We start from the raw sequence: 24076 nt of genomic DNA on the forward strand, positions 1-24076 counted from the left end.
TGCAGTGAAAGCAAACACACCAGACTACTGGAAGTGGGGATCTTGGGTTGCAGTCTTGCTTTCACCTCTGACTCACTATGTGAGCTGTGGGCAACTTACTTAACCTCTCTGATTCTGTTTTATCATCCACCGAATGAAGAGGTTGGATAGATGATGCTTAAGATCTTTTGCAGTTCTTGCACTTTTATAATGTCACCTCTTTACCTCTGTTGAATGTGAGCAACAGACCACTGTCTTCATATGAGAATAAACATACATACAGTGTTCTGGAGTCCTTAGAGAAACACTGCTGCACAATTCACAATATGGCATCATGATGGACACACACCACTCTCCTCTTTGTTTCATGGAGGATCTCAGAACATATTGTTTCCTTGCCACATACTTTAGGAGTCTTTGTACTCAAAGTGGATTTAATAAATCCCCTTTTTTCATTTGAGGATATCAAGATTTATCTACAACCTGTCATTAAGTGCTGTTTTTTTCCCCTAGAAATTCTCTCTGTTCTGCCTATTTATCCCTCTCTATGAAATCTGAAATCCCTCTCTATGGGCTTTCTATTTTTAAATTTTTATTTATTTATATTTATTGAGGTATAATTGGCATACAATATTATATTAATTTTAGGTGTACAACATTGTGATTTGACATTTGTATATATTGTGAAATGTCACCATAATTACTCTAGTTACCATCTATCACCTTGCACAGTTAATACAATATTACTGATTATATTCTCCATGCTATACATTACATTCCCATGACTTACTTATTTTATAACAGGAAGCTTGTAGTACTTAATCTCCTTCACTAATTTTGCCCACCCCCAATTTCCCTCCCCTCTGGCAACCACCAATAAATATGTTCTGTGTATCTATGAGTCTGGGTTTTATTTTATTTGTTTTTTTGTTTGTTTTAGATTTCAGCTATAAGGGAAATCATTTGATATTTACCTTTCTCTATCTGATTTATTTCACTTAGCATAATACCCTTAAGATCCATCCGTGTTGCTGCAAATGGCAAGATTTCATTCTTTTTTATGGCTGAGTAGTGTTCCACTGTATACATAATGCCACATCTTCTTTATCCATTCATCCACCGATAGATGCATGGGTTGTTTCCTTATCTTGGCTATTGTCAAGTAATGCTGCAATGAACATAGAAGTGCATACATTTTTTTCAAATTAGTGTTTTCAGTTTCTTTGGGTAGATACCCAGTAGTGGGATACCTGGATCATTTGGTAGCTCTATTTGTAATTTTTTTGAGGAACCTCCATACTGTTTTGTGCGTTTCCTTCTGAGCTCTCAATTCTATTCTATTCCATTGATCTATGTGTCTGTTTTTGTGCCAGTACCATACTGGTTTGATTACCATAACTCTGAAATCAATTGCTATAGCTCTCTGAAATCAGGAAGTGTGATACTTCTGGCTTTGTTCTTTCTTAAGATTGTTTTGGCTATTTGGGGTCTTTTCGGTTCCATACGAATTTTAGGATTATTTTTTCTAGGTCTGTGAAAAATGTCATTTGAGTTTTCATAAGGATTGCATTGAATCTGTAGATTGCTTTGGATAGTATGGACATTTAGCAATATTAATTTATCCAGTCCATAAACACAGAATGTCTTTTCATTTATTTATGCCTTCTTCAATTCTTTCATCAATCTTATAATTTTCAGAGTGCAGGTCTTTTACCTTTTTGGTTAAGTTTATTCCTAGGTATTGTATTCTTTCTGATATGATTGTAACTAGGATTGTTTTCTTGATTTCTCTTTCTGATAGTTTATTATTAGTGTATAAAAACACAACAGATTCGTGTATATTAGTGTTGTATCCTGAAGCTTTACTGAATTTATTAGTTTTATTAATCTTAACATTTTCTATATATAGTATGTCATCTGCAGATAGTGACAGTTTTATGTTTCCCTTTCCAACTTGTATGATTTTCATTTTTTGTTCTTGTGTAATCACTATGGCTAGGACTTCCAATAGTATGTTGAATAAAAGTGGGGATAGTGGGCATCCTTGTCTTGTTTTCTTTTGTCTCTAAGATATTTTTTGATTTCTCCTTTGATTTCTTCTATGACCCAGTAGTTGTTAAGTAACACATTGTTTAATTTCCATGTCTTTTTAAAATTTCCCCATTTTCTTCTTGTAATTAATTTCTAATTTCATACCACTGTGGTCAGAAAGGATGCTTGATATAATTTGAATCTTCTTGAATTTTTTGAGATTTGTTTTGTGGCCAAACAGGCAATTGATCCTGGAAAATATTCCATGTACACTTGAGAAAAATGTATACTACTGGTTCTAGATGTAATATTCTGTATGTATCTGTTAAGTCTGTCTGGTCTAGTGTGTATTTAAGGGGCCAATGTTCCCTTACTGATTTTCTGTCTGGATGATCTATTTGTTGATGTAAGTGAGATATTAGAATTCCCAACTATTATTGCATTACTGTCAATTTCTGCCTTTAGGTCTGTTAATATTTGCTCTATATATTTTGTTGCTCCTACATTGGGTGCATATATATTTATAAATCATGTATCTTCTTGCTGGATTGACCTCTTTATCATTATGTAGTGCAGCTCTTTGTCTTTTATTACAGTCTTTGTTTTAAAATCTATTTTATCTGATATGAATATAGCTACACCAGCTTTCTTTTGGTTTCCATTTGCATGGAATATCTTCTTCCATCTTTTCACTTTCAGTCTGTATATGTCCTTACTTCTGAAGTGAGTCTCTTGCAGGCAGCATATAGATGAGTCTTGCTTTTTTAATCTATTCAGCCCCTCTGTATCTTATGATTGGAGAATTTAGTCCATTTACATTTAAAGTAACTATTGATAGGTTTGTACTTGTTACCATTTTGTTAATTGTTTTCTGGGTGTTTTTGTAATTCTCCTTTGTTCCTTTCTTTTTCTTTCTTTCCTTTGGTTTGATGATTATTATGTATTGTATTTAGATTCCTTTCTCATTTTATTTTGTGCATTTACTATAAGTTCTTGCTTTGTGGTTACCATGAAGTTCACATATATCATCCTATGCATGTAACAGTTTAAGTTGATAGCAACTTAAATTTGAACATATTCCAAAACTCTACATTTTTACTTTCCCCTCCCCACATTTTATGTTTTTGATGCCACTTTTTACGTCTTTTTATTTTATGTATTTTATCTAATTATTATAGTTTTAGTTAATTTTACTACTTTTGTCTTTCAACTTTCTTAGTAGGTTTATAAGTGCTTAATACACTATCTTCACTATATATTTACCTTTTCTAGTGAGATTTTCACTTTTGTATGTTTTCTTGTTATTGATTAGTACCATTTCTTTTCAGCTTAAAGAAGTCCCTTTAATATGTCTTGAATGGCTGGTTGAGTAGAGATGAACTCCTTTTAGCTTTTGCTTGCCTGAAAAACTCTTTGTTTCTCTTTCAAATCTGAATAATAATCTTGCCAGGTAGAGTATTCTTGGTTAGAAATTTTATCTTTTCAGGACTTTGAATATGTTAAGTCTCCCTTCTGACTTGCAAAGTTTCTGCTGAGAAATCTACTGATAGCCTTATGGGATTTTCCTTGTATGTAACAATTTGTTTTTCTCTTGCTGCTTTTAAGATTTTTTTTTTATCTTTAAATTTTGACATTCTACTTATAGCATGTTTTGTTGTAGCTCTCTTTGGGTTCATCGTGTTTGGAACTCTCTGGGTTTCCTGAAATTGGATGTCTGTTTTCTTTCTAGGTAAGGGAAGTTTCCAGCCATGATTTTCTCAAGTAAGTTTTCTGCCACTTTCTCTCTCTCTTCTCCTTTTGTGACCCCTATAATGCAAATGTTATTTTGCTTGATCTTGTATTAGAGGTTTGTTAAGTTATCTTCATTTTTTAAAATTCGTTTTTCTTTTTGCTACTATGTCTGGGTGAGTTCCATTACTTTATCTTCCAGCTCACTGAACTATTCTTATACTTCACCTAGTGTGCTGTTGGATCCCTCTAGTGTGTTTTTTAGTTCAGTTATTATATTTTTCAACTCTGTGACTTCTCTTTGATACTTTCTTGTATTTTCTATCTGTTGAAGTTCTCACTGTGTGTTTACGCATTCTTCTCCCAAATTCAGTGAGCATCTTTATGACTGTTACTTTGAATTCTTTATCAGGTAGATTACTTATCTTTATATCAGTAAGGACTTTTTCTGAGATTTTTAAAATTCTTTTGTTTGGAACTTATTTCTCTGTTTCCTCATTTTGCTTGATTCTCTGTGTTTGTTTCTATATATTAGGTTAAACAGCTACCTCTCTCAGTTTTGGAGTGGCCTTGTGTAGGTGATGATCCTCTCATTCAACCTTTCCCTAGCTCTTGGTTGTCTCTTGAACTTTGTGATTGTGTAACTGGCTGATAATCTGATTTATTCTTGATATGACCCTGTTGTTGAGGGTGTGCCAAGACCTGTCAGTGATCCAAGGAGAGGAATATCATTTAGCACTGAGTTTCAGGCTGATTGGAAGTCAGACGGTCAGGCAGTAACTTTTAAAGTATGCAAATAAATATAGTCATGTGGGGCTGCAATCACAATTCCTTCCGGTCTTCAGACCAGGAAATCTGGATCGGGAGATCTGTACCCTGGGTGGCAGTTGCAAGAATCAGGGCTCTATGAATGTTTAAACTTTTTACCTTTTTTTGGTAAGTCTCATTGAGCTGCAGTGAGGCCAGAGGGGTGTGCAAAGATTTTGTCTCCCTGCTTAAGTTCCCTAGGAGTGCCTACTTAGCCTCTAGATGTGTGGGAAACCTGAAGCCTGTCCCTCTGGCTGAAGCTATAGTCTGAGTCAATAGGCCTTTTTCACAGGAACACTGGGTTGTATTTCAGTCTGCTATTTGTGCAGTGCCTTGGGTGTGATGGCCTGCCAAGAACTGTCTTTCCAATTGTTACAGTCCCATGGAGCTCTGGAATGCTAGTCCTCTTGGCCACCAGGGCCAGGTGATTCAGGAGTGACCTTTGTGGGAATTGCATGCACCCACTGACTTTAGCAAGGCAGCTGGAGAGTGTAGAGGGTGGGACATGCTCACTGGCTTTAGAAAGGCAGTGGGAAAATGACTATGCATGTAGGCAACAGCAATGCAGTGAGAAAGTGCTTTGTTTGTGCATGTGTGCAGCTTTAGACTGGGAGTGGGAGAATGCCATGACTGTTCACACTCATCAGCCCAGCTGGGGGTTGGGGGAGTGTTACAACTGCCCATTCTTGGAGACTTTAGCTAGGGAGCAGGAGAACACTGTGACTGACTGTCCTCTCCTGCCTCAGCCAAGAAGTAGGGGGAGTGCTGCAACTGTCCATGCTCTTCAGCCTCAGCGAGCACTGTGACTGCTTGCAGAGAATGCAACAGTTGTGACCTTCAGTGCCTCCATCTCTGGGGAACATCCCAACTGTCCCCCACCCTTCAAGCCAATGCTTCAGATCAGCAAACAAATCTTGCTTACATATAATCTAGGTGCTTTTCAAACTGCTGTTTTTCTGCTGGGTCTTGGGGTGAGCCCTTCAAGAGGGGAATCTCAGTTTCCTATAGCAGTTTGGGACTCCTAGACATCAGCCCTGTTGGTTTGCCAAACCAGATGTTCTGGGGGCTCATCTGTTTGGTGCATATTCTAGTTGTGGGTGCCAATGTGGGGTACCAGCCCTTGTGTCCCCTGGAGAAGCACCTGTCTGGTGAGATCCCTTTCTACCAGGCTGGGGATGGTTTTTTTGGAAGACCATGTCTCTGTCTCTCCTACCTATCTGGAGGTGGTCCTTTTTTCCTTTGTTGTGGACAGCAGCTCATCTAGTTTTCGGATCTTTTTCAGAAGGACATGATCCGTATGTAGCTGTAGATGTGATGTGTTTGTGGGAAGAGGTGAGTGAGAATCTTCCTATGCTGCCATCTTGGACTGCTTCATCAGATGCTATTGTTTTTTTTTTTTTAAGATTTTATTTATTTATTAGAGAGCGAGCAAGAGAGAAACAGCATGAGAGGGGAGAGAGTCAGAGGGAGAAGCAGGCTCCTCACTGAGCTGGGACCCTGACATGGGACTCGATCCCAGGACTCCGGGATCATGACCTGAGCCGAAGGCAGTCGCTTAACCAACTGAGCCACCCAGGCGCCCGGTGCTATTGTTTTTAAAGAAGTGAAAGGATGAACTGGTTGAAATCATAAGAATTATCTATACTTTATATTCTGTCAGTGCTATACATCAGAAGTCCAGAGTTACAAAGTATATTTTGTTATCATTATATGCACTACAGAATCCCCTCATAAGCACTAACTTATTACATGAATTAAGATTATCTTTTGTCAAAATGTTACCCCATAGATGACTGGGTCTCCTGATTATGATTCCTGAGACCTTCATTCACTCTTCAACTGACTGCAGTTTGAACACTTCCTTTTAGTTCTCTGAGTCAGCTCTTGCTTTATAGTGGGTGCTGCCATCTAAAATCCAAATCTATTGTTACTTTAGTTTTTATCTTATTTGATGGGTCTATGGAAGGTTTCACTCTGCCCTATTACTGTGTTCCAGCTGATACTTGTGCTGGATCACACATCTATGCTTTGTACAGTCTCTTCTCTGCCTAGATTTGCCAACCTCATTTGCCTGGCAAACTCATGCTCATTTTTTTTTTATCTTAATTTTATTATGTTATGTTAGTCACCATACAATACATCATTAGTTTTTGATGTGGTGATCCACGATCCATTGTTTTCGTATAACACCCAGGGCTCCATGCAGTACATGCCCTCCTTAATACCCATCATTGGGCTAACCAATTCCCCCTCCCCCCTCCCCTCTAAAACCCTGTTTGTCTCTCAGAGTCCATAGTCTCTCATGGTTCATCTCTCCCTCTGATTTCCCCCCCCTCATTTTTCCCTTCCTTCTCCAAGTGTCCTCCATGCTATTTCTGATGTTCCACAAATAAGTGAAACCATATGATAATTGACTTTCTCTGCTTGACTTATTTCACTTAGCGTCATCTCCTCCAGTCCCATCCACGTTGATGTAAAAGTTGGGTATTCATCCTTTCTGATGGCTGAGTAATATTCCATTGTATATATGGACCACATCTTCTTTATCCATTCATCTGTTGAAGGGCATCTCGGCTCTTTCCACAGTTTGTCATGCTCATTTTTGAAGATGTGGCTCATACATCTCATCCTCTTTAAAGCTTTTCTGACCCACTCTCCTGATTCTGGGAAGGACTGACTTCTCTCTTTTTTGTATTAACAGTATGCCAATATATAACAAAATCAGAGTATTTATTCTTTATTGCCTTTTTTTTTTTTTTTTTGCATGTCTGTATTACCTGCTGAGAATTCACTGTGGGGAAGGATTTTGTCTTTTAAAGTTTTTATATTCTTAGCCATAGTCTAGTGCTCTTGGTAAACGTTTGTTGAATGAATAAATGAATGAAAATACAGGATTTAATTTCTGGCCCCAACACCAAAGTTTTAAAAAGGTTTTGATCTATGTATATGAAATACTCTTTGAAATGGCTTTATGGGTAGTAATGGGATTAGAAGGTAAATTCAGAGGATTCCATGAATCCCATGAAGGGTGTCTATAGTTAACCATAGTATGAATCAAACTGTGTTTTAGTTTAAATTAATTCATCCAATTAAGAGATGTTAATTAGATCAGCCTGCCAGCAAGGGGATTAGAACTAGTATTAAGATGACTCTTTTTCCTCCATCATAAAATGTAGCTTTCATAGTCTCTAGACACACTAATGAAGTGAAATTTGTGAAACAGCCCATGGATTGATTGAATTGGCAAAACTTCAAATACATTTTTTAAAATATGGCTTTTATAACTTTTTACTACTTTATAATTTTTAACTGAAAAAATGCTATAATATAATTAAGGAAGACTTAATAGAGAAATAAAACTACTGATAAATCTGTCATCCTAACAGATTTTTTAAAAGATTTTGTTTTATTATTTTTTAAGATTTATTTATTTATTTTAGAGAAAGAGTGAGCAAGCATGGGGGGGAGGGGCAGAGGGAGAGGGGGAGAGAGAGAGAAAGAATCCCAAGCAGACTCCCTGCTGAGTGCAGAGCCCGATATGGGGCTTGATCCCAAGACCCTGAGATCATGACCTGAACCGAAATCAAGAGTCAGACGTTTAACCGACTAGGCCACCCAGGTGCCCCTTTCAAGATTTTATTTTTAAGTAATTTCTACACCCATCATGGGGCTCAAACTCGCAACCCGAAGATCAAGAGTCACAAGCTCTAACGACTGAGCCAGACAGGTGCCTCCTAAGAAGGTGCCAATTACCTTCATGTGCATTCATATTTTTATATAGTTGCAATCATGGGATTTTTTCATTTTTCTACAGACTTCCCATATATGATCCTTTAAAATGGTTAGATAGCAATATTTACGAAAAGATGTTTCACAAATGCTAGTTTCTTGGGATTTTAACTGATGTTCCTTGGGGAAAATAAAACATCTCTGAGGTCAAATCAGTTTGGAAAGTTGTGAAAGTGAACAAATTCCTTTACTCTAGGATTTCTCAAAGAAGAAATCTTCTTGAGAAATCTTGCTTTAAGATAAAAGATGAGACTGTGATACATTTTCTTCAAATTAATTTTAATATGAAACTTAAAAAGATGCACATCACAACATCTGTTCCACAGATAAGTGTTTAGAACACACTTCGGAAATCAGTGATGGGTAGTCTGTGGTGATGCTATAATCTTATTTACTAACCCATTCCTCTACTTTTGGTCAACAGTATTAGTCACACTTGGGATGAAGCCCAAGATCCTTGACATGGCCTACAAATCTGTATGATCTGGTCCCTTGGCTTATCTTCCACCACTCTTCCCCTTGCCTACTGTGCTCTTAGCACTCTGGTTTCTTTCAGTTTTTTGAACTCACTAAGCTCTTGCCCATTGCAGGAAGGGCTTTTACACATGCTAATTTTTGACTTTTATAGATAACAGAACACTTATAATATTTCCTTTCATTGGGTTATTTCCTAATTTACTACCCATTTTCAGGAGATATAATTAGTAACCTAATATAGAAGTATAGTACTATTGGTTTCATCTACCAGCACTATGTTGCATGGCATTTCCCTGTCTTGTCAGGATGAACCATCATGTTTCACTGTTACGGATGTTAGCCTAGAAAAAACTGAAAGAGAAAGGCACATAATAGATCACAATGCCAGGTAACTTTTAGTTATTTTATTTCCTTGGTTGATAAGATGAATTGCCAATCAGCTTTTTTTCTTTCAGGGACTTTCAGAATATATGTTTCACATTGTTATATATTGTAGCTCATGAGGATTTTCCTCAGTGTGACAAGTAAGTGGCAAATTGCTGTCTTCCACACTTTGGAAGACCTATGGTGCTCTAAAGGAAGTGAAGGATGACTGTTGACCTAGTTAAAGAAGCCTCTCAAGAACACAAAGTGAGACCTGGGATATACACATATTCCTCTGTATTTTGCTTATATTCAGTAATTTTATCAGTAAATAGGATAGAGCATAGAAGCAATATTTATCAAAAGTGTAAGTGACCCCAAATTACAGAATGAGGTTTTGTTCCAACCCATTGATTTTATAGATGAGCAATGGCAGATCCCAAGCCTGGGCCACTGCACAACATCAGGAGGGGCTGTTTGTATAGGTGCTGTTTGGCTGTGGGGTAAATGGTCCCTGAAGTTGTTCAACATGGTAGCCTTGGCAGAGAAGTTAAGAGACTTGCTGAAGGTCATTTTGTGGTCTTAGGCTGCCACTCTTATATGTTTGATTCTTGATTAAACATTTTTTACCAGGTTTGAGAGATGGTGAAACCAATGTAAAGTAAAAAGCGTAAAATATTCAATTTAGATTTTGAAATCAATTGACTCAGTCCAAACTGGAAAAAACCTGACTTGAGGGTGTTTAAATTAAAAAGTCTTAGAGAAGAGTTTATTAACCATAAGCACAGTGTTAGGCATCCTAAAGGCTATAGCTGCAAAATGGTCTAGTTGAATCGTAGGCTGAAGTAATAGAGATAGAGCATCCCAAGTGCTTGTATTGGTCAGAACACAACAGTAATATTGTATTCCGTTCTAGGAGTCATATTTTAAAAATGGGTACTAACAAATCTTTGATCCCCAGGGTCAAGTGCATGGCACCTAGTAGTAACTCAATGAATATTCAGTTAGGCTGTTGCTGAACTAACTATGCTGTATGTAAAACCCCTGGAACATAGCAGGTCCTCAGAAATGTTAGGTTTTCCTTCTTTTTTCACAAGGAGGGCATCAGAATGCTATAGGTCTTGACAAACACGCTCACTCAATAAACTCTCAAGAAATTTGGGATTTTTGTGGGGCACCTGGGTGGCTCAGTTGGTTAAGTGTCCGTATCTTGGTTTTGGCTCAGGTCATGATCTCAGGGTCATGAGATCGAGTCCCGTATTGGGCTCCACACTCAGTGGTGAGTCTGCTTGAGATTCTCTTTCTCCCTCTCTCTCTGCCCCTACTCCCATTCTCTCTCTCTCAAAGAAATAAATAAATCTTAAAAAGGAAGAAATTTGGAATTTTTCTGAATCTTTGAGTGTCCAAAAACTGAGAGCCTGATTCTCTGCTTTTACAATGTTTTTTTGTGATCCTCTATAGACATATAAACTTGTTATTATTAAGACCCTACTGGAATTGTAGAAATGTCAACCAGTGAGATTTCCCTCCTTCCCTCCCTGCCTTTCTCTGATCCTCTTTCCTTTCTTCTTTTCCACATTTATTGAGGGCCCCACAATGTCCTAGGCTCTGGGAATTAAAAAATGAATAATTTATGATTTCTTTGAAAGGATTTAATGTGAAGGGAAGTAGACAGACATGAAATCAAATAAATTACAGTATAATGTGATGGTCATAGCAATAGAAGCATATAGAAGGCACAGATATAGCAATTCAATTCAATGAATACTGGCTTTGAGAACCTTCTGTGTACCAGGGACTGTGTTAAGCCCAGGAGATACAGCTGAAAACAAGACAGACCATCTTTTGTGAAGCTTAAATAAGTAATTACATGTGTATAAGTATTCTGGAAGGGGAAGCACAGGCTACCATGAGAGCTAGAGTCAGGAGAAGAGAAAGGGTTCCCTGAAGAAGTGATGTTTGAGCAGAGGCTAAATGAAGTATAGGAGTTGGCCAAGCACAAAGAGTAGGGAAGAGCAGTCCAGGCAAATGTCACAGATGAGCTGAGTGTTGTTAGATTTTCCTTGAAATATAATATCTTTCACAACAGGTAATGTTCTTTTGCAAAAGTCAAGTGTGATGGTCATTTCAAGTTGCTCTCATGTATGCTGGAAAAAGAAGTAACCCAAGAAGCACACACAATTAGCAAACTTGGAAAGTCATGTTTGTTTTGGCAGTGTTGGCCTTACTTACAGGCAGAATACAAGGTCTTGTCTGTTGTTGTAAATTAAAGGGTTTGGAGCAGACCTTCCACCCAAATATGGAGACTCATTTCTTAGGCCAGCAATTTCTTTCAAGGGCCTCTTGTAAAATTTACCTATTGTAAGAAAATATAGCTTATAACACATTAGTGGGAGTGAGTGCAATAGATTACTTTTTAAAGAAAGAGGAAAGAGAGAATGGGGTGGGAAGAGTGAGCAGAAATGAAGGAAAATGGAGACATTTCAGGGTGTTGTGAGTCCACAGAAAGGGGACGCCTTGGAGGTGGAGAGCAAAGTCTTCTAGACTCAAACCATCTAGAGTTGACTTTGAGAGTTGCTGGGTGAAAAGAAAACACTGAAAACTTAAACAATTTTCATGAATGCTCTGAATATAGGAATAGTCTATAAAGAAGTAAGAGTGAAAGTTCTGCTTGCAAAACCCACTCAGTGAGACTTTTCTGGCCACCCCCACCTGGATGGGATTAATCACTTTTTCTGCTGTGCTAATTTCTTTGTATATAGATCTATTTTTGTAGATATTGCATACTGTATTATATATTTACATATATATTTATATATATTTACATACATTCCTTCTCTGAACTACTTATTAGCATTTATTCTCTTGGGATTCTTAGCACCTAGTTCAATACCTGGGATTTGGTACTTTTTTTGGATGAATTAAGAAATAATTTTGAGGGGGGACCCTGGGTGGCTCAGTTGGTTAAGCATCTGCCTTCAGCTCAGGTCATGATTCCAGGGTCTTCCTGCTCAGTGGGGAGCCAGCTTCTCCCTCTGCCTGCCACTCCCCCTGCTTGTGCTCTCTCTTTCTTTCTCTCTCTCTCAAATAAATAAATAAAAAGATTTTTTAAAAAAGGAAATAATTTTGAGGGAATAGAAAATAGAAGAATGATTTAGATCAAGGTTGGACAAAAGATAAAAATGTTGTGGAGAACAGATAGGGAAAGAAGTATCAAGTAAAAAGAGCTGTGGTGGCATTTGAAGGGGCCCTGGCCCAGTTTGGGACATCAGAGGAAGTTCCCTGAGGGAATGACATTGAATTGAGATTTGAAAGACGAACAGACGTTAACTAAGAAAAGAGGGGAAACCTGAGGAAGCAACCTAGGCAAGGGTGCTGGGTGCTGATGCAGATGACTTAAGAGAGAGATAAAATCAATAGGACTTTATTATTTCATTCAACAAATGTTATATGATAGGCATCCCTCTACCTTTGGGGATGTGATGGTGAGAGAGATTCCAACATTCAAAGGGCTTACATCGTAGTGGAAGGAGACAGATAACTAATATGAAACAGATCATTTGTTGATGGTGCCAGAGTGGGGAGGGGACAAGAATGCCTCCCAAGCACTAAGTTGGGCAACCTGATGGATGCTGGCACCATTACCAAGGTATGGAATACTAAAAGATTTGTCCAGGAAGAGCTCGGGTTCAGTTTGGGGCATGGTATTTGAAGTGCCTTCGAGATGAGCAAGTGGATCTCAAGTATTCAGTCATTTATGTGGATTTGAGTTTCATTGTTGTCTGGGCCTGAGATAGACATTTTGCAGTCCGTAATGTAGAGATGGATATAAAGCCACAGGAGTGGATAAAACTGTCCTTATGACCTAACAAAGCCATGCATTTTACATCTTGAGGGAGAGCCAGTTACATAGACTGTGGTGGGCATAGCGTCTCCTGGAATTGTGCAGAGTGCTGGCTATGGGTGTGGAAAAGATGTCGTAGGGAAGGAATATGCAGTGAGAAGAAAAGTGAGTTTTTATTGAATAAGTGAACATGCAAAGGCCAGGCCGAGAGGAAAGAGCTATGAAGGGAGAGTGAGGAGGAACAGCAAAGAGCTGGGAGGAAAACCAGGGGAGTGATGCCAGTGCAACTAAAGAAAGAGAGGGCTCTGAGGGATAAGTAGAGGTCACCAGGGTCAACTGCTGCTGAGAAATCTAGTAAGACAAGGTCTGGACACATGGTCACCTCAGGTCTTGGTGGCCTTAGTAAAAGCTGTTTTGGTGGAGTAGTAAGTATGGACTAATAAGGCCAGATGGGAATGAGTTGAGGAATGAGAGGGAGGTGAAGAAATGAAGACAACTGATGTGTCCTGTGATGTGACATTTGAAAAGGTCCTCACTCAACCATGCAGGATGAGCCCCAGGTTGGGGTGGTTCAGCTCAGAGGGAGGTGGTAACTCTAAGAACCCTATTTGGAGGTGTTGAGCTTAGTAGTGGTTAGGTTTCTGAGCAATAGTTTTTTTTTTTTCTTTCTCTTCCTCTGCCATTTTATTGTCTGGAATATGACTGATTCGAATGATAGTGTCTGAGGTGACAACAAGAGGGTGTTTTTGGAAAAGGGGCTGGAGTTTCCAGCACACACACTGAGTTGATTCTACTGTTATATTTGAATAGCACTAATAAATTGGGAAAACATGGTACAGACCACACACAATTTTTGGAAAGTCCTCCACTGATGTAAGGAGCATATCCCTCAGACCCTTTTGTTTAAATATACCCTACTGTTCTCACCCAGTCTATCCATTGCCCTTTAAGGGGTATCGATCTTCTGATCACTTGCAACTTATGATGTTTCTCAGGCTCTTCAGTGGAAACACCTGTAGAACTAAAGTTCCCTAGGTGAGCATTAGTTTGTGGGGAGAATCTGGGAAACTCAATGGCTTTAGGACACACTTACTGGGAGCAGCAGCTCCCTCTTTTGCTCTTGTTCTCAAAGTCTCTGTGTATTGCCTCTGCTCTTCAGGAGTGTTATTCAAGGATCTATCTGCTCTCAGAATCTATAACATATAGCTGCCCTCCAGAATGCCCGTTAGAAAGCTCCTCGAGAATTGGGATTTATGCAAGTTTAGAAAAGGGTCTTTCCAATCCATTTCCAGAGACATTTCCTAAGCAATTTAAAAATCTCTTATAGAAAAAAAAATGGTTTTGCATTTCATATAGGCTTGAGATAACCTATTGTCAAAATTCAATGCATGTTGCAATATAACTCACTGGAAGGAAAATAGGCTAGTAATAGCATTTTCAAGCAGGGCCTGGCACTAATTATTGCCTTCTTCTTAATGCTTTGTGTCTGCCAGATCGAACATGTTTTAACCTTATGCAGCACAGCTGGGACACTAAACATTATTCTCATTCACACAAAACTTGTGTGCTCAGGAATTCACCACTAAGTACACTCAAGCCATGTTAAAAGAGTGGACATATATTCACTCTTCTAATATAACTCTGCATGCACAAAAAGTTGATAACCTGAAAAAATGAAGAATATATATAATGGTAATGTGAAACAAAAAAAATCAAGCTAAGGGGGGGTATCGTTCTGCTATTCAAAAGGAGAGTAAAAGTCAACAGAATCTTACATTTTACACACAGGTTCAAGGGAGGCAGTTCTGCCCAGCTAGCACTCCCTCAGTTTGGAATGAATTTGCATTTGGAAAAGGCATGGGGCTGGGACTCCTTTTGACTCTTTGGGAGCAAACTCCTTTTGACTCTTTGGGAGCAAACTCCTTTTGACTCTTTGGGAGCTAATGAGAATGAGAGACGGCTTGTCTTGAGGAATCCTATTGATAATATGCCTAATATATTGAGTAAAAGTTAACTTATATTTATTTTTTTGGTCTCTGAATATTTCCATCTATTCTGGACCGTGTGTTCCTATTTGTGTTCTTTATTTTTAGGCTGGAAGTCTCTTGAGAGTGAAGTATTATTCTTTCAAGGAAAGCACCACAACAGCCAACACGATGGAGCCTTATTCTTGTTCTCACTATTACTTTGACCACTTGGTTCTCTTGTAGTCTCTCTTTGAATGGCCAAATGTCAAGCACTGTGGGCATTTCCAGGCAGGAAGTGTTAGTCTGCTGTGTCAGTGACAGTCAAGCTTTTAGTCAGCTGAATCCAGAAGAGCTATTACAAATTGCTGCTGTTGTGTCACTTAGGGGATGACATCGAAGTGATGCTTCTACACAGTGCCACAGCCATTGGAAATCTCTCAAGCACTGATATTGTCATCAAGGAGTTCACTGACTTGCATGGTTGGAACTATCAAGAGCTTTTTCAGTGGTGTTGCCTGCATACATTGTTGAGAAGTTAAAGAAGGAAAGAAGGAAGGCCCATGCAAGATTTTTTTAAAAGTTCTTTGTATAAAAGTGATTATAAAAGTCATACTGGCTTATTGCAGACAACTTGGAAAAGACCCATTTAATATTAAGAGAAAAATGTTTCTTTTATGGAGACTGTTTTTATGGTGTTCATGTATTTTGGGGGACTTGATTTCATGTCAGTGTAGAACAAAGCATTTCACACCACTGCCCTCTGTGCTTTGCACCTCTGTTCCAGTTTTCTTTCCTTTCACAACATGATAAACAAAACCACATGTTACTTGTGTGGTCAAGTCAAAGGAAAGAATATCTCACCAAAATAAAAGAATTACAAGTAAAATATAATAAACCCAGCCTTATTATGGTTTTTCTTTTCTAAGTTTTTCTTAGCAGGCCTGAAGTAGCCAATGTGAGCCAGTGGTCATATCTCTAGCCATCTGTTCTCTTTGTGGGCTGCCCCCAAAGCTGGCTTTCAATCTGCTGGAGAAAATTTATCCCAAACAACAGGATCTTTGATTTTCCAAGTTCCTTTTCAACTTCAGCTTGGCTTTATTGATGTTGAATATATTTATTCATTGTGTTTGCACTGGTGTTAAAGCTGTCTGTGTGAATCGACTTGACCAGGTTTTGAGTTTACATTATTCCTTCTCCACAATTTCCTAATAGCGATTTTCTTTTCCTAAATCCAGTTTATAGAAGTCGGTGTACCCAACAATTTCACCTGTCTTCAGACATGGTTAAATTTCTCCTGTCTTACACACACACACACACACACACACACACACACACACACACACACACACTACCTTAGAAGAACTCTTTGGCTAATGTCTTTCCTATTTCTTTCTTAGACTATGAGAGAATAAAGGTTACTAATATAAGAACACTTCCAGTTTTTAAACCTGTCCCCATTCCTGAGCAGGATCCTGCTTTTCTGGGCCTGGTGGAAGGAAGGTGAACTATCCAAGGGGCATCAGGGGGCAAGGGCTGGAAGAGCATTTGGGGAGAGAGGTTTGGGAGCAATTATAGTTTGTGAAGGAAATAGAGGGAGAAGAAAGAAGGTGTTAAGAAGTGTAGGTGGGATCTAGGTCCTTCATGATGTTTGCATTATTTTGAAATTATTTTTGGTTACATGAATTGGGATTCAACCAGAAGGATGGTGGTCTTATAAATCTTAGAGATATATATGTCATATCAGCACTTATTTGTTTTAACCACATTTTACAGGGTAAATGCATGTCGTGGTGCTATGGGAGTGAGTAGGGTGGAGAGCTTACATAGGCCATGCCTTCAACTTTGATCCTCTAGGTCTGTGTTTGCTACCACAGATCCCTAGAGCCATACCTCCATGTTTGCTCCCATGCTCTGGACTGTCCCCACTGTAGAATTCCACAGAATTGTGCTGGTGCCATGAGAATAATACTGAAGCACTTTCCAACCCTCCAAGCTATGTGCTATGGGTAACTTGACCAATATGTGGATGGAGGGGAGCCATCTCCCCACTGTGTGTTCATGTGTTCTGAGTGGCCCTGTGCAAATGCACCTTCTCTGACATAGGGGCTGGAAGCAAGCTCTTGAAATGCTCTGATGAAAGAATCTAAGTAGGCACCACTTTTTTTTATTTTGGAGTTCATAATTAACCCCTAAACTGTGACCCAAGTGGCTCCCAAATAGAGGGCACCCTGGTCATTCCTGTTCACTCTTTGCCATCACCATCAAGATTCCAGGGATCCATTGACTGTGTGGGTTGGCAGTCTCTTCCACCTTCACATTCTTGGCAGTTCCTCTTTTCCCTCTCCACCATGTCCATTTGATGCAGCACCCTGTTTGGCTGTTTAGAAGAGAAAATTACAAGATTTCTATGGTTGTTTGCGGGCTCTAGGTGATTAACATATATAGCACATAACTATATAGCATATTATATACACACCCCCCCCACATATTTTTTGGTGTATGGAGTGGGGAGGTGTTTTATATATATTTATGTATATTCATATATATGTTGATATATTTGTATTTTGTATGCCAATGTATTTCAATATATATTTATATATGTTGTTATGCTTATAAATTAACTTTCTTATTTTCTATTTTCTATCTTTGTTCTTTTTTTTTTGGTTGTACTTCCTGAGAAACTTCTTGAATTTTAATTTCCAGCCCTTTTAATGAGTTTTTCATTTCTACTATCACATTTTTATGTTCTAAGGCTTTCTGTTGTTCTTTGAAAACATTAAAAATCAGGGTTTTTTTGTATTCATAAGTGCAGTATTGTCCTTTATTTCTTTGAGGTCGTTACTGATAGACTTTCTTGAAGTTTGCTTTTCCTGCATAGTCTGCTTCTTCTAGGTTTTTTTTTTGTTTGTTTGTTTATTTTGTATTTCTCTTTCATGATAGAAATTCTCCAATATCTGGTATCCTTAATTGCCTGCTCAGATGCAAAAATGGGGTATCAGGAGCAGATTGGAAACCCTTTGTGTGTGTGTGTGTGTGTGTGTGTGTGTGTGTGTGTGTGTGTGTGTGTGTGTGTTATACTTGAGGGTGATCTGACTGTGCTGTTTGTAGATGGATTTCTGATGTTAATAATTAGGTTTTTTTTCTCTTGGGCTGGTTGGAGAAGGCTCTTCCAAACTCCTCTCAAGGGGTAAAAACCTGACTGCTAGCATTATGGGAGCTGAGTGAGAGAACAACCTGGGAGTCTCAGCATCTTCCTGTTTTTACTTCATCTTCCTGTTTTCAGTGTGGTACACCCACCCTCAGTAGTGCTGCTGTCTCCCAACCCAGAGACCTGTTTCTAGAGAATAAGCCTTTGTCATCTTAGAGGAGTGTGGAGAGCTGAAGACTTTAAAGAAACCTATTTTAGCCTGTCCTTTCCCCCTATTTCCAGAGATGCCCAAGCCTTTTGGAAGTTCTGAGGAATAAATGCGGGTTGCTCCTGGGCTTCCCCAAATGCCAAATTAGGATTCAGCTTTTTTTGTTTTGTGATACCAGTTACCATTTTCTTTCATCAGTTTTCTAGCTTCCAAAATATTTTTGCTCTTATCAACTCTCCCATCTTCACATTTATCCTTATGGGCTTATGCCTTTAAGGAAATCTCTTTATTGTTATTTTACTAGGGTTTTGGGATGGAGCAGAATCTTAAGTGTGAGTCTAGGCCATCATTTTAAACAAAAACCTTTTATAGACATTTTATTTGTGTTTCTTTCTTTGTTTCTTTCTTTTTTTTTTTCATAGGCTGACACCATGCTGTGCCCTCTAAGACTGGGGCATTGATGTTGGGCCAAGCTCATGCAAATGTTTTCATCTCAGGGTGAACTATTTTCAACTGGTTTCTCACTCCAGTCTCTCAAGCCAATACATTCTAGTTGAGTGGCTCCACTTATTTTTGAGACATGACCCTAGAAGTCTGAATTCTAGCTATAGGCACGGCTTAGGCTCAAACTGGAACCTCTTTCTCTTATCAAAGACTTCTCTCTTGCTGGAGGACTCGGAGTTGGGTTATTCAAATTGGTCATGGTGTTATACCGTTGGTTCATTAATAAAGCACGTTTTCCTTTGTGTGGACATTAAAATCCTAGTTATGGGGCACTCTACAGATATTGAATATTCTGGGGCTCACTAGAAGGAAGCTGGTTGGAGATATTCTGATTTTCTAGAATGTTTGTTTCAAAGGATACCTTGTTATGACAGAGGTGTCATGCTAAATACTAAGTTATATACTGCTGCTATAAATACAATTACTTTCTGAATTGTATTTTCAAAAAAACATACATGTTGACATGAACATTTTTTTTTTTTTGGCCTTAGCTAGGTGGTGTGTAATACAGTGTTAAGAAAACAAATAATATAAAATCTAGAGAGATATATATAAAAGTTTTACTAAGACTCCAGTACTTGTAGCCTACAGAAATCTTGGTCCCTTTGTATGACATAAAGTTGCCAAAAAAGTTATTCAGAGATGTTTCATCTGAATGTTTTCACACGTACATCAAAAGAATGTGAATGCTTCCAAGATGTTAGTTTCTTTCATTGGATTTCACAGCTTTGCATCCCGAGTCAGGAAGCTGTAGTGGGGCTGTGCTGATCCACCAGTGCTGAATGCCAGGACACCCATATGCAGACACATATGCTGAACCAGGAGCCAGTACTCTGGCCCTCAGAGGTATCCCATCCCAGACATTGCTCATCTAAACTCAGAGCTGAGGTGGCCCCTGTAGGCCTTCCCTAAACTTTCCCTCTGGCTATGATTCGAGACTAATAATTTTACAGTCTCAGGTTAAAATAGCACTGTCTGTGAAGTTGAGACATGACACTTGATACATTTCCCAAGCCAAAGGCTGCAGTCTTTATGATCAGAAGAGAAAACCGTGGGATGTAGTCACTGTGGCAGGCAAGTTTTTTGTCAGCCTGACATCTCTGTGTGTACCATTCCTTCCCAGGTTTGAGGCCTTGAATTCTGATGGGACTGACTGCAACCTCTGTACCCATAGGTGGGCACATGAGCCAGGCACGGGCCATTAAAATACTCCATCCAGCCATCTGACTGCTGTGATGGCTCAGGAGTGGACACCTGACTCAGCCTGCCTGTCTGAGCCTGCACTGTGGCTCTTGCTGGAACTGTCTCGGATGACGTGTCTTTTTGCTGGCTCACTCTCTGTAAGGACAGTAGAAGTCTAAAGCTGCCATTGGCCCTCTTTGCTGCTTTTGGAGAGAGACAGTCTGAGAAAGGAGTCAACACAGAGGAAGCAGGGCTAAGGGATGGAGGACAAGGGGCAGATTCCTGATGATATTATTTGTATCCCAGTAATGCTTAAAACCGGGAATGCCCCTGCCTTTTCTGATTATGGGATTCTAATACGTGCTCCTTTTAAAAAGTGCTGGTTTAACTGAATTTCTATAACTTTCTGTAATCGAAAGAGTCTTGACTAATATGGTTATATTGGTCTCCACCAACTATAATTTTTCTGCCAATCTGTGTACATTGGTCAGATTTCAGACGGTAATCAAGTCAAATTATTCAACTGGGCTCTCCGTATTGAGGTATTTAACTTGATATTTGCTAAACCTCCACTTTGTACTGTGTGGATAACTATGAACCAGCAATAATGAACTGACATGCTAGCTGCACATGATTCACTTTGGCAAATTGTCTACCATTTCAGGGTTAGAGTCCTTACTTGTAAAACGATGATGAAATTAATAGAGACACTGTGCTAAGTACTTTACACAAGTCATTTATACAAGTCCTGAATATACTTAACTGTAGTAACAAAAGTGATTTTACTTTCATTATAAGATGCCTGTTGACCTCTCAACTGATCAGGATATAGTAAGAATTTTCTCAAACTTTAATTCTAAATGACTTATCTAAATAGACTTTTCAGAATAAAATCTGTTTTATTCTTTTGTGTGCTCAGGTTACAAATATGACTTATTTATGAAACATTGATAGCTAGTATTCTAGAGTTTTGGCATGATAGTTCTTATTTAAAGAACACCGTTTTTAAAATAATGCCAATAGGAAATGATGTACTAAAACACACTGCTATTAAAATAAAGAAAAAATAATTTTAAAAAAGAATTAAAAAAATGGAAAAACAAAACAAAAAACACATTGTTGATGAAAATTATTAGGTCTCCCAAGAACATGCATAGCAACAAATCAAATATATTTCAAATATTAATTGCCTTGCCAAATTCTCTTCCAGCTTCTCGTTCTGTATAATGTATACTAGAACTTTTCCTTGTCTACCTTAAGTTGGTCCTCTGTCCTGCCACCCTATTATTCTTTTTATTTATTTCTTTATTTTTAAATATTTATTTATTTGACAGAGAGACACAGCGAGAGAGGGAACACAAGCAGGGGGAGTGGGAGAGGCAGAAGCAGGCTTCCCGCACAGCAGGGAGCCCAACACGGGGCTTGATCCCAGGACCCTGGGACCATGACCTGAGCTGAAGGCAGATGCTTAACGACTGAGCCACCCAGGTGCCCCCCTATTATTCTTTTTAAAAAATAGCTTTATTGAGATATAATTCACATACCATGAAATTTGCCCAGATATGTATACAGTTCAATGACTTCTACCCATTATTCCACAGAAAATAAACTGTACTCTGTTTCTTTCCATTATTGCACTTGTCAAAATTTGTAATTACCTATTTACTTGTTTATTGTTTATGCAACATGATTGCAATTTTGGGAGAAAAAATAATGTGTGTATTGGAAAGACAAAGACCTAAAGAAATACAGGATTATGTTAAGTTTTACTCTCTTTGAAATTTTTTAGGGTTTTCTAGAGTTTCTACAATGAGCTTAGATTTCTTTTTTTTTTTTTTTAATCAGAAAATGGAAGTCACTTTAAAAATAGCCTTCAGTGCGGGGGGGAAATTGGAGGGGGAGACAAACCATGAGAGACGATGGACTCTGAAAAACAAACTGAGGGTTCTAGAGGGGAGGGGGGTGGGGGGATGGGTTAGCCCGGTGATGGGTATTAAGGAGGGCACGTACGGCATGGAGCACTGGGTGTTATGCACAAACAATGAATCATGGAACACTACATCAAAAACTAATGATGTAATGAATGGGGATTAACATACAATAAAAAAATTTAAAGAAAAACATAGCCTTCAGTGCAACCATATAGGTGAAACTTAACAATGTAATGTTTAGCTAAAAAGGAATTCCAAAAGAGAGCAAAAAACATGCTATAATTATTATGGTATCAGAAACAACCAAAAAAATATAATTTTTGTGAGCAAGTATAAATGCAATAAAACTACCCCCCCCACCAAAAACAAAAAAAAACAAAAACAAGAACAACAATAAACACAAAAAAAAAACCGCTGAGGGAATGTTGAACATAGGGTTTAGAATGACAGTTATTTCAGATGGATGAGGCCAGAGGGATGGGACAGGGGAGTCATATAGTTAGAGAGAAGCTATTGTTAAGAATCTAATTTTTGTTTCTTTTGTGGGCACTTACAATATTATTAAAATAAAGACAGAAAGGGTGTGTGGGGGGGTGGGGGAGAAGAGAAAGAGAGAGAGAAGGGATGGATAGCTGGATAGTTAGATGATGGATAGTTGGAGACCATCCTTAGTCAAGCACCTGTCTTGCAAATTACAGCACTTTGCAAGTATATCCTGTCACTGGGAAGTGCTGGGGTCACCAGGGCCAGAATTACAGGCCCAGCACTAGCAACCAAACCTCTGTGTCCTCCTTCCTGTGAGAGGAGCCGGATCGGGAGTCCGAGTGGGAGCAAGCGGGGTTGACACGCAGCTGGGACGCAGCTGTGTGGCGGGCGAGCCCATGTCTGTGCTGTTGACTGGGTGCTCATTCTGATTGGATGGGACCCTGTCCCAGTTGTTCAGTGTTCTTAACATCTCCCCCCGGTGGGGCAAAGCTATCCAAGCTCATTTCAACCGCCAGGCCAATCAACCACATTGACATGCAGCAGCATGACCACAATCAACTTGTACTTGGGCTGATGATTACAAAGAGGGGGAGAAAAGGAGATAATTGTAAGGTTCAAAGAGATAGTACCTTTTCTTGTGGTCAATTAGAACTGTATGTAGAGTGAAGAATTTGAAGCCAGAAAGAGGCTCCACATCCCATGCGGCTCCCAATGTCTGCTCGGCTCTGTTTTTATAGCATTTCCTGACGCGAGATGTGTCATCACCTCTTGTCTCTGCTACTCATTTTAGACACATACTGTAGATGAAAAAGATTTCTGAAGAGAGGAAGTAGACAGATGACAAAATGCCCTTTAATAAACCCTTCCAAATACAAACCCAGACGTCTGGCGTGGTCCTCAGAGAGCCCCCCACTCTGTGCGCCTCATATACAGACAAGACATAGGCCCTGCAGGCCTCAGAGCTCTGTCAGTCGTGGCAGATTGCCACCAGGACCTGGTCCCCACCTGCCGTCCCGGTGTGCTTTTCACCGTGCCACACAGTGTGTAGTGTTTGCATGTGGAGAAATACGGCTTGTAAACTTCCCAGTTATTATTTCTTTAATGAGTTTTACACTGCCTGATTTCAAAAAGAATCTCAAATTAGTTTACAACGTTATAATACCCTAACATATAGAAGAGAAAGATAAAGTAGTTGGAAACCACTTGGTGGTAAGACCCGGGATGAATTGACCTCTGTGATGGAGCTGGGGTATGTGGAACATATGGGTATCCTAGCATCCAAGGGAAGTAAAAGTTGGAGGGGTATCTTCACCTATGTGTCAAAAAATGGTTGAAAGCCTGCAGAAATACAAATATGGTAAAGGCCCGCTTTACCTAACAGAAATATTACTGAAAAGCTGTCTGAAAGTCAAAACAAATCCCGTTCTGTATTGGAAATGTAGCCAGGGTCTGCAGACTTGAGAGAAGTCCTGTTTAATTTCTGAGGGCCGGGTGCTGCGGCATCCGCCAGGGAAGTCCTTGTTGTGCATGGGGCAGGTTGTAAGGTGGAAGTTAGCAAAGCCCCTTCCCTTTTATAGGCTGGTACTAGTGGAACCGTCTCCACAGTTCCCTCCCCTGTTATTTAAACTCACT

Source organism: Zalophus californianus, chromosome 3 (assembly GCF_009762305.2).
Source record: "Zalophus californianus isolate mZalCal1 chromosome 3, mZalCal1.pri.v2, whole genome shotgun sequence".
NCBI classification, from domain to species: domain Eukaryota; kingdom Metazoa; phylum Chordata; class Mammalia; order Carnivora; family Otariidae; genus Zalophus; species Zalophus californianus.